The sequence below is a fragment of the Argopecten irradians genome, chromosome 8 (genome assembly GCF_041381155.1).
Source record: "Argopecten irradians isolate NY chromosome 8, Ai_NY, whole genome shotgun sequence".
Classification (NCBI taxonomy): domain Eukaryota; kingdom Metazoa; phylum Mollusca; class Bivalvia; order Pectinida; family Pectinidae; genus Argopecten; species Argopecten irradians.
The window spans coordinates 41,894,072-41,905,082 of NC_091141.1; positions in this window are offsets into that span (position 1 = coordinate 41,894,072).

An 11,011-nucleotide genomic window follows, 5' to 3' on the forward strand; every position below is an offset into this window, starting at 1 on the left:
AGTGTTTGTCGCATAGCGCATTGTTGCACTGCACCATGGCATATTGTCGCACTGTAGCATGACCCCTGGTCGTATCGATTGAAGTGTCCAAATAAGCACATCGTATATACTGCTATCGGCATAATTATATACCTCTTTCCTTCGCAAATGGTAACTTCATGAGGTGGCCGTTTTTGCAGACTATATGTTTCAGTTTTCTGAGACCTCAGTGACAACAGGAGGAGCTACGTGGTATGCATGCTTGGATGTGGACTCATGGACAACATCTATGTATGGTAAACTGGATTCGTGAAAAAAATTCTACTGCAAAAAGGTAAGCATGATTAAATCCAGTATACCTGCTCAGTTTAATTGTAAAGAAACTGTTCTAAATAATGAATTTTTATCAATTTGTGCGACTATACGCCATTCGACAACTTGACAATGCGCCGTGCGACAGTGGTTTTGGCATAGTGGTTTTGCATAGCGCATTGGCGCAGTGTCGCATGGTATATTGTCGCATGGTCCCATGGCATATTGTCGCACTGTAGCATGACCCATTGTCGTATTCATTGACGTTTCGAAATAAACACATCATATATACTGCTATCGCCCTAATTATATATGTACCTCTTTCCCTCGCAAATGGTAACCACGTGAGGTGGCCGTTTTGGGAGATTATATGTTTCAGTAGTCCGATACCCGACTGACGACAGGAGTAGTCCGAGACTCGAGTGACGACAGGAGAAGTCCGAGACCCGAGTGACGACGGGAGTAATCCCGAGACCCGAGTGGAGGAAGGGGAAGATGGTAAGCATCCTTGGAAGTGGACTCGTGCTTAACCTCCATGTATGGAGTCGAGAAAATCTACTAGCACTCATATATTGCATTGGTAACATCCTTATTAGACGGGGATTCAAAAATGTAAAAATTGTGGGACAGACCCCCGGGAGGCCTGAAGGGAAGGATCAAAATTAAATGTCAATTTGACTATTTCTATAAAAATTAAATTTTCTCTGAAACTAAGCATTGGGTAGCACTCATATTGCATTACTTTTGTAGGATTTTTAAGGATGGGAATTAAAAATTGTACAAATGGTGGGGCCAAAAGGGTAATGTTTTTGCTATTTCCAATTTTAAGAGTTGTTGTGATAGTTACTAAATATATAAACCGAACTAAGCCACGTATTTGAAATTGCATTGCCACCATTGCCGTCAGCTTCAAGACTTGTTCAGGGTCCTGTCCTGAAATGGTTATTACGATGTCATAGTAACAGTCTGTAGTTATATTTGCATCACAAAAAATGTGGCTTGTATTGTAAAAGTTCTATGCAAGATGATCAATCTTTAAAATTTTCATTTCACAGAGTATAAAGAATTGACCAACGACTGTATAACCAGTATGACCCTTTGTTTGGAGGTGGCAGTATCTGTCAAACAGTTTTGTAGGATAACTTTTGACAAAGTAGGTCTTTACACAAGATGTAGGTTCGGATACATTTTCATTAAGAGGGTTAAATATAAAATGGTGGTGCTGATGTTGCCGTGTACATTCATTGTTTTTTAACTGTTGCTGGTTGAATTTGTCTTATACCGTCTGCTTTAAAGCATGTAGTTTGTCACCATCTTATTGTTTGTGTCTTAGTTTCGCTTTACATTACATATATTATCTCAAGGAAAAATGACATTGCTGCTTCTTCTGTTAGACAGGGGACTTGGGGTGTTGGTATAGGATTTGAATATCCTACCTAATTATGCTTCTCCTTGTGACGTAGGTACTTATCTCATAGAGTAAATGTTGTGTTGCCATTTTTGCATCTTTATTTTCCGCTTCGATTGGCCATTAGGCTTGACTTGTGACTAAAGCTTTGGTTACATGTGCCACAACGATAGTCCACGCGTGCTCTGTGATGGCAGTTCAATTTCCTGATTGAAGAACGGACGTTCTACGTAACAATCGCACGGTCAATTTCATCGCTTTTGTCATCAACTGCGATGCACCACTCCAAAAGCGTCCAAACGAACTAGGGTGTTCCGATTTAGGGCGGGATTACTTTTCTAGACGGAAAGAAAGAACATGAGTAATCCGTCCCCGTAATTATCGGCAACCTTTCCGACTTATAGTTCGTGTGGACACTTTAAGGGTAGTGCTGTGCTGTTGGGGACAACTGCATTGAATTGACAGTGCGATTGCTGTAGAAGGTCCCTTCTTCAACTAGAAAATTAAACCACCATCACAGAAAGCCCGCCTGGATTATCATTGTCACAGCGATATTCCAGTCAGCCTTTTGATGGTTGTTTCTTTTGATTGAAGAACGGTTCTATGACAATCAGTCAATTTCATCGCTTCCGTCACTGACACCGGCGCACCACTCCAAAAGCGTCAACACAAACTAGAGTGTACTGGTATAGGGCGGGATTATTTTTCTTGGCGGAAAGAAAGAACATGAGTAATCTGTCCCCGTAATTATCGGCAACCTTTCCGACTTATAGTTCATGTGGACACTTTAAAGGTAGTACTGCGCTGTTGGGACAACTGCATTGAATTGATTTTGCGATTGCTGTAGAACAGTCGTCCTTCAATCAGAACATGGAACTGCCGTCACAGAAAGCATGGGTTATCATTGGGGCACCTGTGCCCAAAGTCCACAAGTCAAGGCTGGTAAGTCGGCATGAGTCGGCTTCCAGTGCTAAGTGAAGCGGATAATTCAAGATGCAAAAATTGCAACACAACATTTACTCGATGAGATAAGTATCTACGTCACAAGAAAAGGCATAATCAGCTTGGATGTTCAAATCCTATAGCAACACTCCTGGTCTAAGAAGACGGATGGCGAAGAAGACAAGCCTGTAGCCTGTAACAATGGAGAACACATGGAAGACCCGAGGGAAGAAAAATAAACACGAAGCCTTTGATACCACAATGAGGTAGGTCAGCTATTCTATACTGTATACTGCAGTACTGATTGCGCATGCACCGAAAGCAAAATAAATTATTAATAAGTAATAAATTAATAATTTATTTTATTTTATTTTATTTTTTGTGTTTCTTAGACAAATATATACACAATTGAACACCAACAATTGTTCAAATGATGGGTATCTTTTATGCTCTGTCGGCGGCGGTTATTTTAGGAAAATAAGTTATTCAACTTATAAGTTATTCAACTTATTGTTCTTGTATCAACTTTAAATATTATATAAATTATAAATATCTTTTGTTTAACTCCAAAATTCAACATTGTACAGTATTTACTACAACATGTGTATACTAAATTCAATATAATATTAATGGTAAACCAGTTTCTTTATTCCTTTGTTTGAGTCCTTCAGGCACTTTGAATTCTACAATACTAGTTCTAAAATGTACTCTGTTTTAACCTTCGGTCTTCAGATCCACCCCCAACCCTTGCAACAACTCGGCGCCAGTTCAGTTTTCGGAGCAGTGGACCTTCTGCCACTGTAACAAAACACGCCAGTGAGGATAGGCCCGAGGACTGTTTTCACCACCCAGTGCTCCCGAGAGGCAGACAACTTACGACACCTCCACCTCAGACGATCAAGATGTGAGTAGTCTTCATTGATTGATTTTACGGGTGTGCTACCTGACTTATCTGCATTCAGACAGTATGTTACCTTTCGTGTGTCTCGCCTCTGTTAGAGGAATCAGGCGGACCTGATAAAATAGAGAGCTATGGAACGGTGGAAGCCCTGGCAGATTACCTTGTGCCCCTGACCAGACGACAGGCGATCATCATCGTTTCCCTTTGGATATGCCATCATCCCTTTGACAGGAGTCCCACCACATTCCCCTCTTGTCATCGTACTAGCGGATAGGGCAGTCGGCGGCGAGGGAGAGGGTGGCCCCTAGAGTGATGTCGACGAAACGATGCTTCTTCGATCAGAACGCGCGACCTACACAGCGGCCCGACTGTAACCATTACGTGGAGGCAATCAGCATATGCAGGACTTACCCGTCACCAGTGAAGAAGCAGGGAGCCTCTGGTATCAGGTGGACCATTGTGATGCAGGCATACAAGTCGATCCAAGACAAGGTCCTTGACAACCAGCAGGTCATGTCGCAGACACAGGTTCAGCATGTGGAGATTAATTTTACCAGGGGTAAATAATACTTATATATATTGTGTACTACAAAGAATATAGAGAGATGAAAAGTATATATAATTTTTTGCTTATGTGAAACTATTACATACAATAAAAACACATTTATTTTATTTTTATATCTGTATTTTACAGATTCAACAGAAGATCGAAGAGACAGGATTTTATTTTTATTTCTGTATTTTACAGATTCAACAGAAGATCGAAGAGACAGGATCGCATTGTGTTGGAGCATGGGTTACAGATCGAGATTTCGGAGGAAAGCGGACAAGCTCCTGTCCCGCCAAGGTTTCAACGTATGTTTCAGTTTCCCGAAACCCGAATGAATACAGGAAGGACAACATAGTAAGCATCCTTGAATGTGGACTCACGGTTAATCTCCATGATTGGTAAACTGGAGTCGTGAAAAACTATCAACTGCATGTAGGTAAATATACTTTAACCTAAGTGAAAAACGAAAAACGTAAATCCAGATCACCTGCTAAGGTTAATTGTTAAGAAACTTTTCTAAATAATAGATTTTATCAATTTGTGCGACTATATGTCAGGTGACAATTTGACAATGCGCCATGCGACAGTATGTTTGTCGCATAGGGCATTGTCGCATTACCCCATGACATATTGTTGTCCTGACGCATGGCATATTGTCGCACTGTCGCATGACATATTGTCTTGATAGATGTATCGAAATAATCTGATCATATACTACTATCGCCGTCATTATATACCTCTTTCTCTCGCAAATGGTAACCACGTTAGGAGGCCGTTGTTGGAGAATATATGTTTCAGTTTTCCGAGACCCGAGTGACGACAGGATGGGCAACATGGTAAGCATCCTTGGATGTGGACTCGTGGTTAACCTCCATGAATGGTAAACTAGAGTCCTGCAAAACTATCAACTGCATTTAGGTAAGTATACCTTAACCTACGTGAAAAAACGTATAAACCTGCTAAGTTTAATTGTAAAGAAACTGTTTGCATAGGTTATGGTCGCAATATAACGAATTTTTATCAATTAGTGCGACTATACGCCATGCGACAACTCGACGATGCGCTATGCGACAGTGTGTTTGTCGCATAACGCATCGTCGCACGATCACATGGTATATTGTCGCACGGCATATTGTCGCACTGTCGCATAACCCATTTTCGTATTGATTGACGTTTCGAAATAAGGGCGTCAAATACACTGCTATTACACTGCTATTACACTAATTTAATATATACTTCTTCTTTCGCTCGCAAATGGTAGCCACGTGAGGAGGCCGTTATTTGAGTGTATGTTTCAGTTTTCTGAAACCCAAGTGACGACAGGAAGGGCAACATGGTAAGCATCCTTGGATGTGGACTCGCGGTTAATCTCCATGAATGGTAAACTGGAGTCGTGAAAAAATATCAACTGCATGTATGTTAATATACTTTAACCTATGTGAAAAAAAAAGAAAAACATATGTCCAGTATACCTGCTAAGTTTAATTGTAAAGAAACTGTATTAAATAATGATTGTTTATCAATTTGTCCGACTATACGCCGTGTAACAACTCGACAATCCGCCATGCGACAGTGTTTGTCGCATAGCGCATTGTTGCACTGCACCATGGCATATTGTCGCACTGTAGCATGACCCATAGTCGTATCGATTGAAGTGTCCAAATAAGCACATCGTATATACTGCTATCGGCATAATTATATACCTCTTTCCTTCGCAATTGGTAACTTCATGAGGTGGCCGTTTTTGCAGACTATATGTTTCAGTTTTCTGAGACCTCAGTGACAACAGGAGGAGCTACGTGGTATGCATGCTTGGGTGTGGACTCATGGACAACATCTATGTATGGTAAACTGGATTCGTGAAAAAAAATTCTACTGCAAAAAGGTATTAAGCATGATTAAATCCAGTATACCTGCTCAGTTTAATTGTAAAGAAACTGTTCTAAATAATGAATTTTTATCAATTTGTACGACTATACGCCATTCGACAACTTGACAATGCGCCGTGCGACAGTGGTTTTGCATAGCGCATTGGCGCAGTGTCGCATGGTATATTGTCGCACGGTCCCATGGCATATTGTCGCACTGTAGCATGACCCATTGTCGTATTCATTGACGTTTCGAAATAAACACATCATATATACTGCTATCGCCCTAATTATATATGTACCTCTTTCCCTCGCAAATGGTAACCACGTGAGGTGGCCGTTTTGGGAGATTATATGTTTCAGTAGTCCGATACCCGACTGAAGACAGGAGTAGTCCGAGACTCGAGTGACGACAGGAGAAGTCCGAGACCCGAGTGACGACGGGAGTAATCCCGAGACCCGAGTGGAGGAAGGGGAAGATGGTAAGCATCCTTGGAAGTGGACTCGTGCTTAACCTCCATGTATGGAGTCGAGAAAATCTACTAGCACTCATATATTGCATTGGTAACATCCTTATTAGACGGGGATTCAAAAATGTAAAAATTGTGGGACAGACCCCCGGGAGGCCTGAAGGGAAGGATCAAAATTAAATGTCAATTTGACTATTTCTATAAAAATTAAATTTTCTCTGAAACTAAGCATTGGGTAGCACTCATATTGCATTACTTTTGTAGGATTTTTAAGGATGGGAATTAAAAATTGTACAAATGGTGGGGCCAAAAGGGTAATGTTTTTGCTATTTCCAATTTTAAGAGTTGTTGTGATAGTTACTAAATATATAAACCGAACTAAGCCACGTATTTGAAATTGCATTGCCACCATTGCCGTCAGCTTCAAGACTTGTTCAGGGTCCTGTCCTGAAAATGGTTATTACGATGTCATAGTAACAGTCTGTAGTTATATTTGCATCACAAAAAATGTGGCTTGTATTGTAAAAGTTCTATGCAAGATGATCAATCTTTAAAATTTTCATTTCACAGAGTATAAAGAATTGACCAACGACTGTATAACCAGTATGACCCTTTGTTTGGAGGTGGCAGTATCTGTCAAACAGTTTTGTAGGATAACTTTTGACAAAGTAGGTCTTTACACAAGATGTAGGTTCGGATACATTTTCATTAAGAGGGTTAAATATAAAATGGTGGTGCTGATGTTGCCGTGTACATTCATTGTTTTTTAACTGTTGCTGGTTGAATTTGTCTTATACCGTCTGCTTTAAAGCATGTAGTTTGTCACCATCTTATTGTTTGTGTCTTAGTTTCGCTTTACATTACATATATTATCTCAAGGAAAAATGACATTGCTGCTTCTTCTGTTAGACAGGGGACTTGGGGTGTTGGTATAGGATTTGAATATCCTACCTAATTATGCTTCTCCTTGTGACGTAGGTACTTATCTCATAGAGTAAATGTTGTGTTGCCATTTTTGCATCTTTATTTTCCGCTTCGATTGGCCATTAGGCTTGACTTGTGACTAAAGCTTTGGTTACATGTGCCACAACGATAGTCCACGCGTGCTCTGTGATGGCAGTTCAATTTCCTGATTGAAGAACGGACGTTCTACGTAACAATCGCACGGTCAATTTCATCGCTTTTGTCATCAACTGCGATGCACCACTCCAAAAGCGTCCAAACGAACTAGGGTGTTCCGATTTAGGGCGGGATTACTTTTCTAGACGGAAAGAAAGAACATGAGTAATCCGTCCCCGTAATTATCGGCAACCTTTCCGACTTATAGTTCGTGTGGACACTTTAAGGGTAGTGCTGTGCTGTTGGGGACAACTGCATTGAATTGACAGTGCGATTGCTGTAGAAGGTCCCTTCTTCAACTAGAAAATTAAACCACCATCACAGAAAGCCCGCCTGGATTATCATTGTCACAGCGATAATCCAGTCAGCCTTTTGATGGTTGTTTCTTTTGATTGAAGAACGGTTCTATGACAATCAGTCAATTTCATCGCTTCCGTCACTGACACCGGCGCACCACTCCAAAAGCGTCAACACAAACTAGAGTGTACTGGTATAGGGCGGGATTATTTTTCTTGGCGGAAAGAAAGAACATGAGTAATCTGTCCCCGTAATTATCGGCAACCTTTCCGACTTATAGTTCATGTGGACACTTTAAAGGTAGTACTGTGCGCTGTTGGGACAACTGCATTGAATTGATTTTGCGATTGCTGTAGAACAGTCGTCCTTCAATCAGAACATGGAACTGCCGTCACAGAAAGCATGGGTTATCATTGGGGCACCTGTGCCCAAAGTCCACAAGTCAAGGCTGGTAAGTCGGCATGAGTCGGCTTCCAGTGCTAAGTGAAGCGGATAATTCAAGATGCAAAAATTGCAACACAACATTTACTCGATGAGATAAGTATCTACGTCACAAGAAAAGGCATAATCAGCTTGGATGTTCAAATCCTATAGCAACACTCCTGGTCTAAGAAGACGGATGGCGAAGAAGACAAGCCTGTAGCCTGTAACAATGGAGAACACATGGAAGACCCGAGGGAAGATAAATAAACACGAAGCCTTTGATACCACAATGAGGTAGGTCAGCTATTCTATACTGTATACTGCAGTACTGATTGCGCATGCACCGAAAGCAAAATAAATTATTAATAAGTAATAAATTAATAATTTATTTTATTTTATTTTATTTTTTGTGTTTCTTAGACAAATATATACACAATTGAACACCAACAATTTCAAATGATGGGTATCTTTTATGCTCTGTCGGCGGCGGTTATTTTAGGAAAATAAGTTATTCAACTTATAAGTTATTCAACTTATTGTTCTTGTATCAACTTTAAATATTATATAAATTATAAATATCTTTTGTTTAACTCCAAAATTCAACATTGTACAGTATTTACTACAACATGTGTATACTAAATTCAATATAATATTAATGGTAAACCAGTTTCTTTATTCCTTTGTTTGAGTCCTTCAGGCACTTTGAATTCTACAATACTAGTTCTAAAATGTACTCTGTTTTAACCTTCGGTCTTCAGATCCACCTCCAACCCTTGCGACAACTCGGCGCCAGTTCAGTTTTCGGAGCAGTGGACCTTCTGCCACTGTTACAAAACACGCCAGTGAGGATAGGCCCTAGAACAGTTCGTCGTCACTACCCAGTGCTCCCGAGAGGCAGACAACTTACGACACCTCCACCTCAGACGATCAAGATGTGAGTAGTCTTCATTGATTGATTTTACGGGTGTGCTACCTGACTTATCTGCATTCAGACAGTATGTTACCTTTCGTGTGTCTCGCCTCTGTTAGAGGAATCAGGCGGACCTGATAAAATAGAGAGCTATGGAACGGTGGAAGCCCTGGCAGTAATGGTAAACCAGTTTCTTTATTCCTTTGTTTGAGTCCTTCAGGCACTTTGAATTCTACAATACTAGTTCTAAAATGTACTCGGTTTTAATCTTCGGTCTTTATATTGTGTGTTACTTCAGATCCACCTCCAGCCCTTGCGACAACTCGGCGCCAGTTCAGTTTTCGGAGCAGTGGACCTTCTGCCACTGTAACAAAACACGCCAGTGAGGATAGGCCCGAGAACAGTTCGTCGTCACTACCCAGTGCTCCCGAGAGGCAGACAACATACGACACGTCCATCTTCCCATCTTGTCATTGTACTAGCGGATAGGGCATTCGGCGGCGAGGAAGAGGGTGGCCCCTAGAGTGGTGTCGACGAAACGATGCTTCTTCGATCAGAACGCGGGACCTACACAGCGGCCCGACTGTAACCATTACGTGGAGGCAATCAGCATATGCAGGGCTTTTCCGTCACCAGTGAAGAAGCAGGGAGCCTCTGGTATCAGGTGGATCATTGTGATGCATGCATACAAGTCGATCCACGACAAGGTCCTTGACAACCAGCAGGTCATGTCGCAGACACAGATTCAGCATGTGGAGATTAAGGGGTAAGTAATACTTATATATATTGTGTACTACAAAGAATATAGAGAGATGAAAAGTATATATTTTTTTGCTTATGTGAAACTAATACATACAATAAAAACAAATTTATTTTATTTTTATTTCTGTATTTTACAGATTCAACAGAAGATCGAAGAGACAGGATTTTATTTTTATTTCTGTATTTTACAGATTCAACAGAAGATCGAAGAGACAGGATCGCAGTGTGTTGGAGCATGGGTAACAGATCGAGATTTCGGAGAAAAGCGGACAAGCTCCTGTTATACCCACGTTTCAACGAGCAACCTCATCGGTCAGGGTACCCCAAAGCCAGCAACACCAGTTCGATTTGCCATCCAACACCGCAGGTCAGCCACCAACACCGAAGTGTCGTCAGAAATCTATATTGCCAACGATCAGCGCCACGCTAGTTACATCGACTTCGGTTGCCACGACCATTGTCTCTGCGCTTGTTTCTGTTACTTCTGTTGCGGCTTCCTCTGCTACGTTTCCTAGAGGGCAATACCAGATAGCCTTTGGGTCTGCACCGATGACCGTTCCTCTCCTGTTACAGATGCCTAGTCCTGGTCAGCAGTTTGTCCCAATACCGTTACTGCCATCCCCGCGTCCTGGTCAGCAGTTTGTCCCAATACCGTTACTGCCATCCCCTCCTCAACAAAGTCATGTTCATGTAGTTCCTCAAGGCACCACTGCGACTCAACAATTCGTCCCAATACCGATATCGCCATCCCCAGCTCTACAAAGTCCTGTCCAGATTGTTCCTCAAGGCACCACTCAATCACAGCAGTTTTTCCCGATTGCACCACAGGAATCCGCGATGTCGCGTCTACCATCACCACTTCGTCAGTGACCATCAGTGCCATCCCCTCCTCAACAAAGTCATGTTCATGTAGTTCCTTAAGGCACCACTGCAACTCAACAATTCGTCCCAATACCGATACTGCCATCCCCATCTCTACAAAGTCCTGTCCAGATTGTTCCTCAAGGCACCACTCAATCACAGCAGTTTTTCCCGATTGCACCACAGGAATCCGCGATGTCGCGTCTACC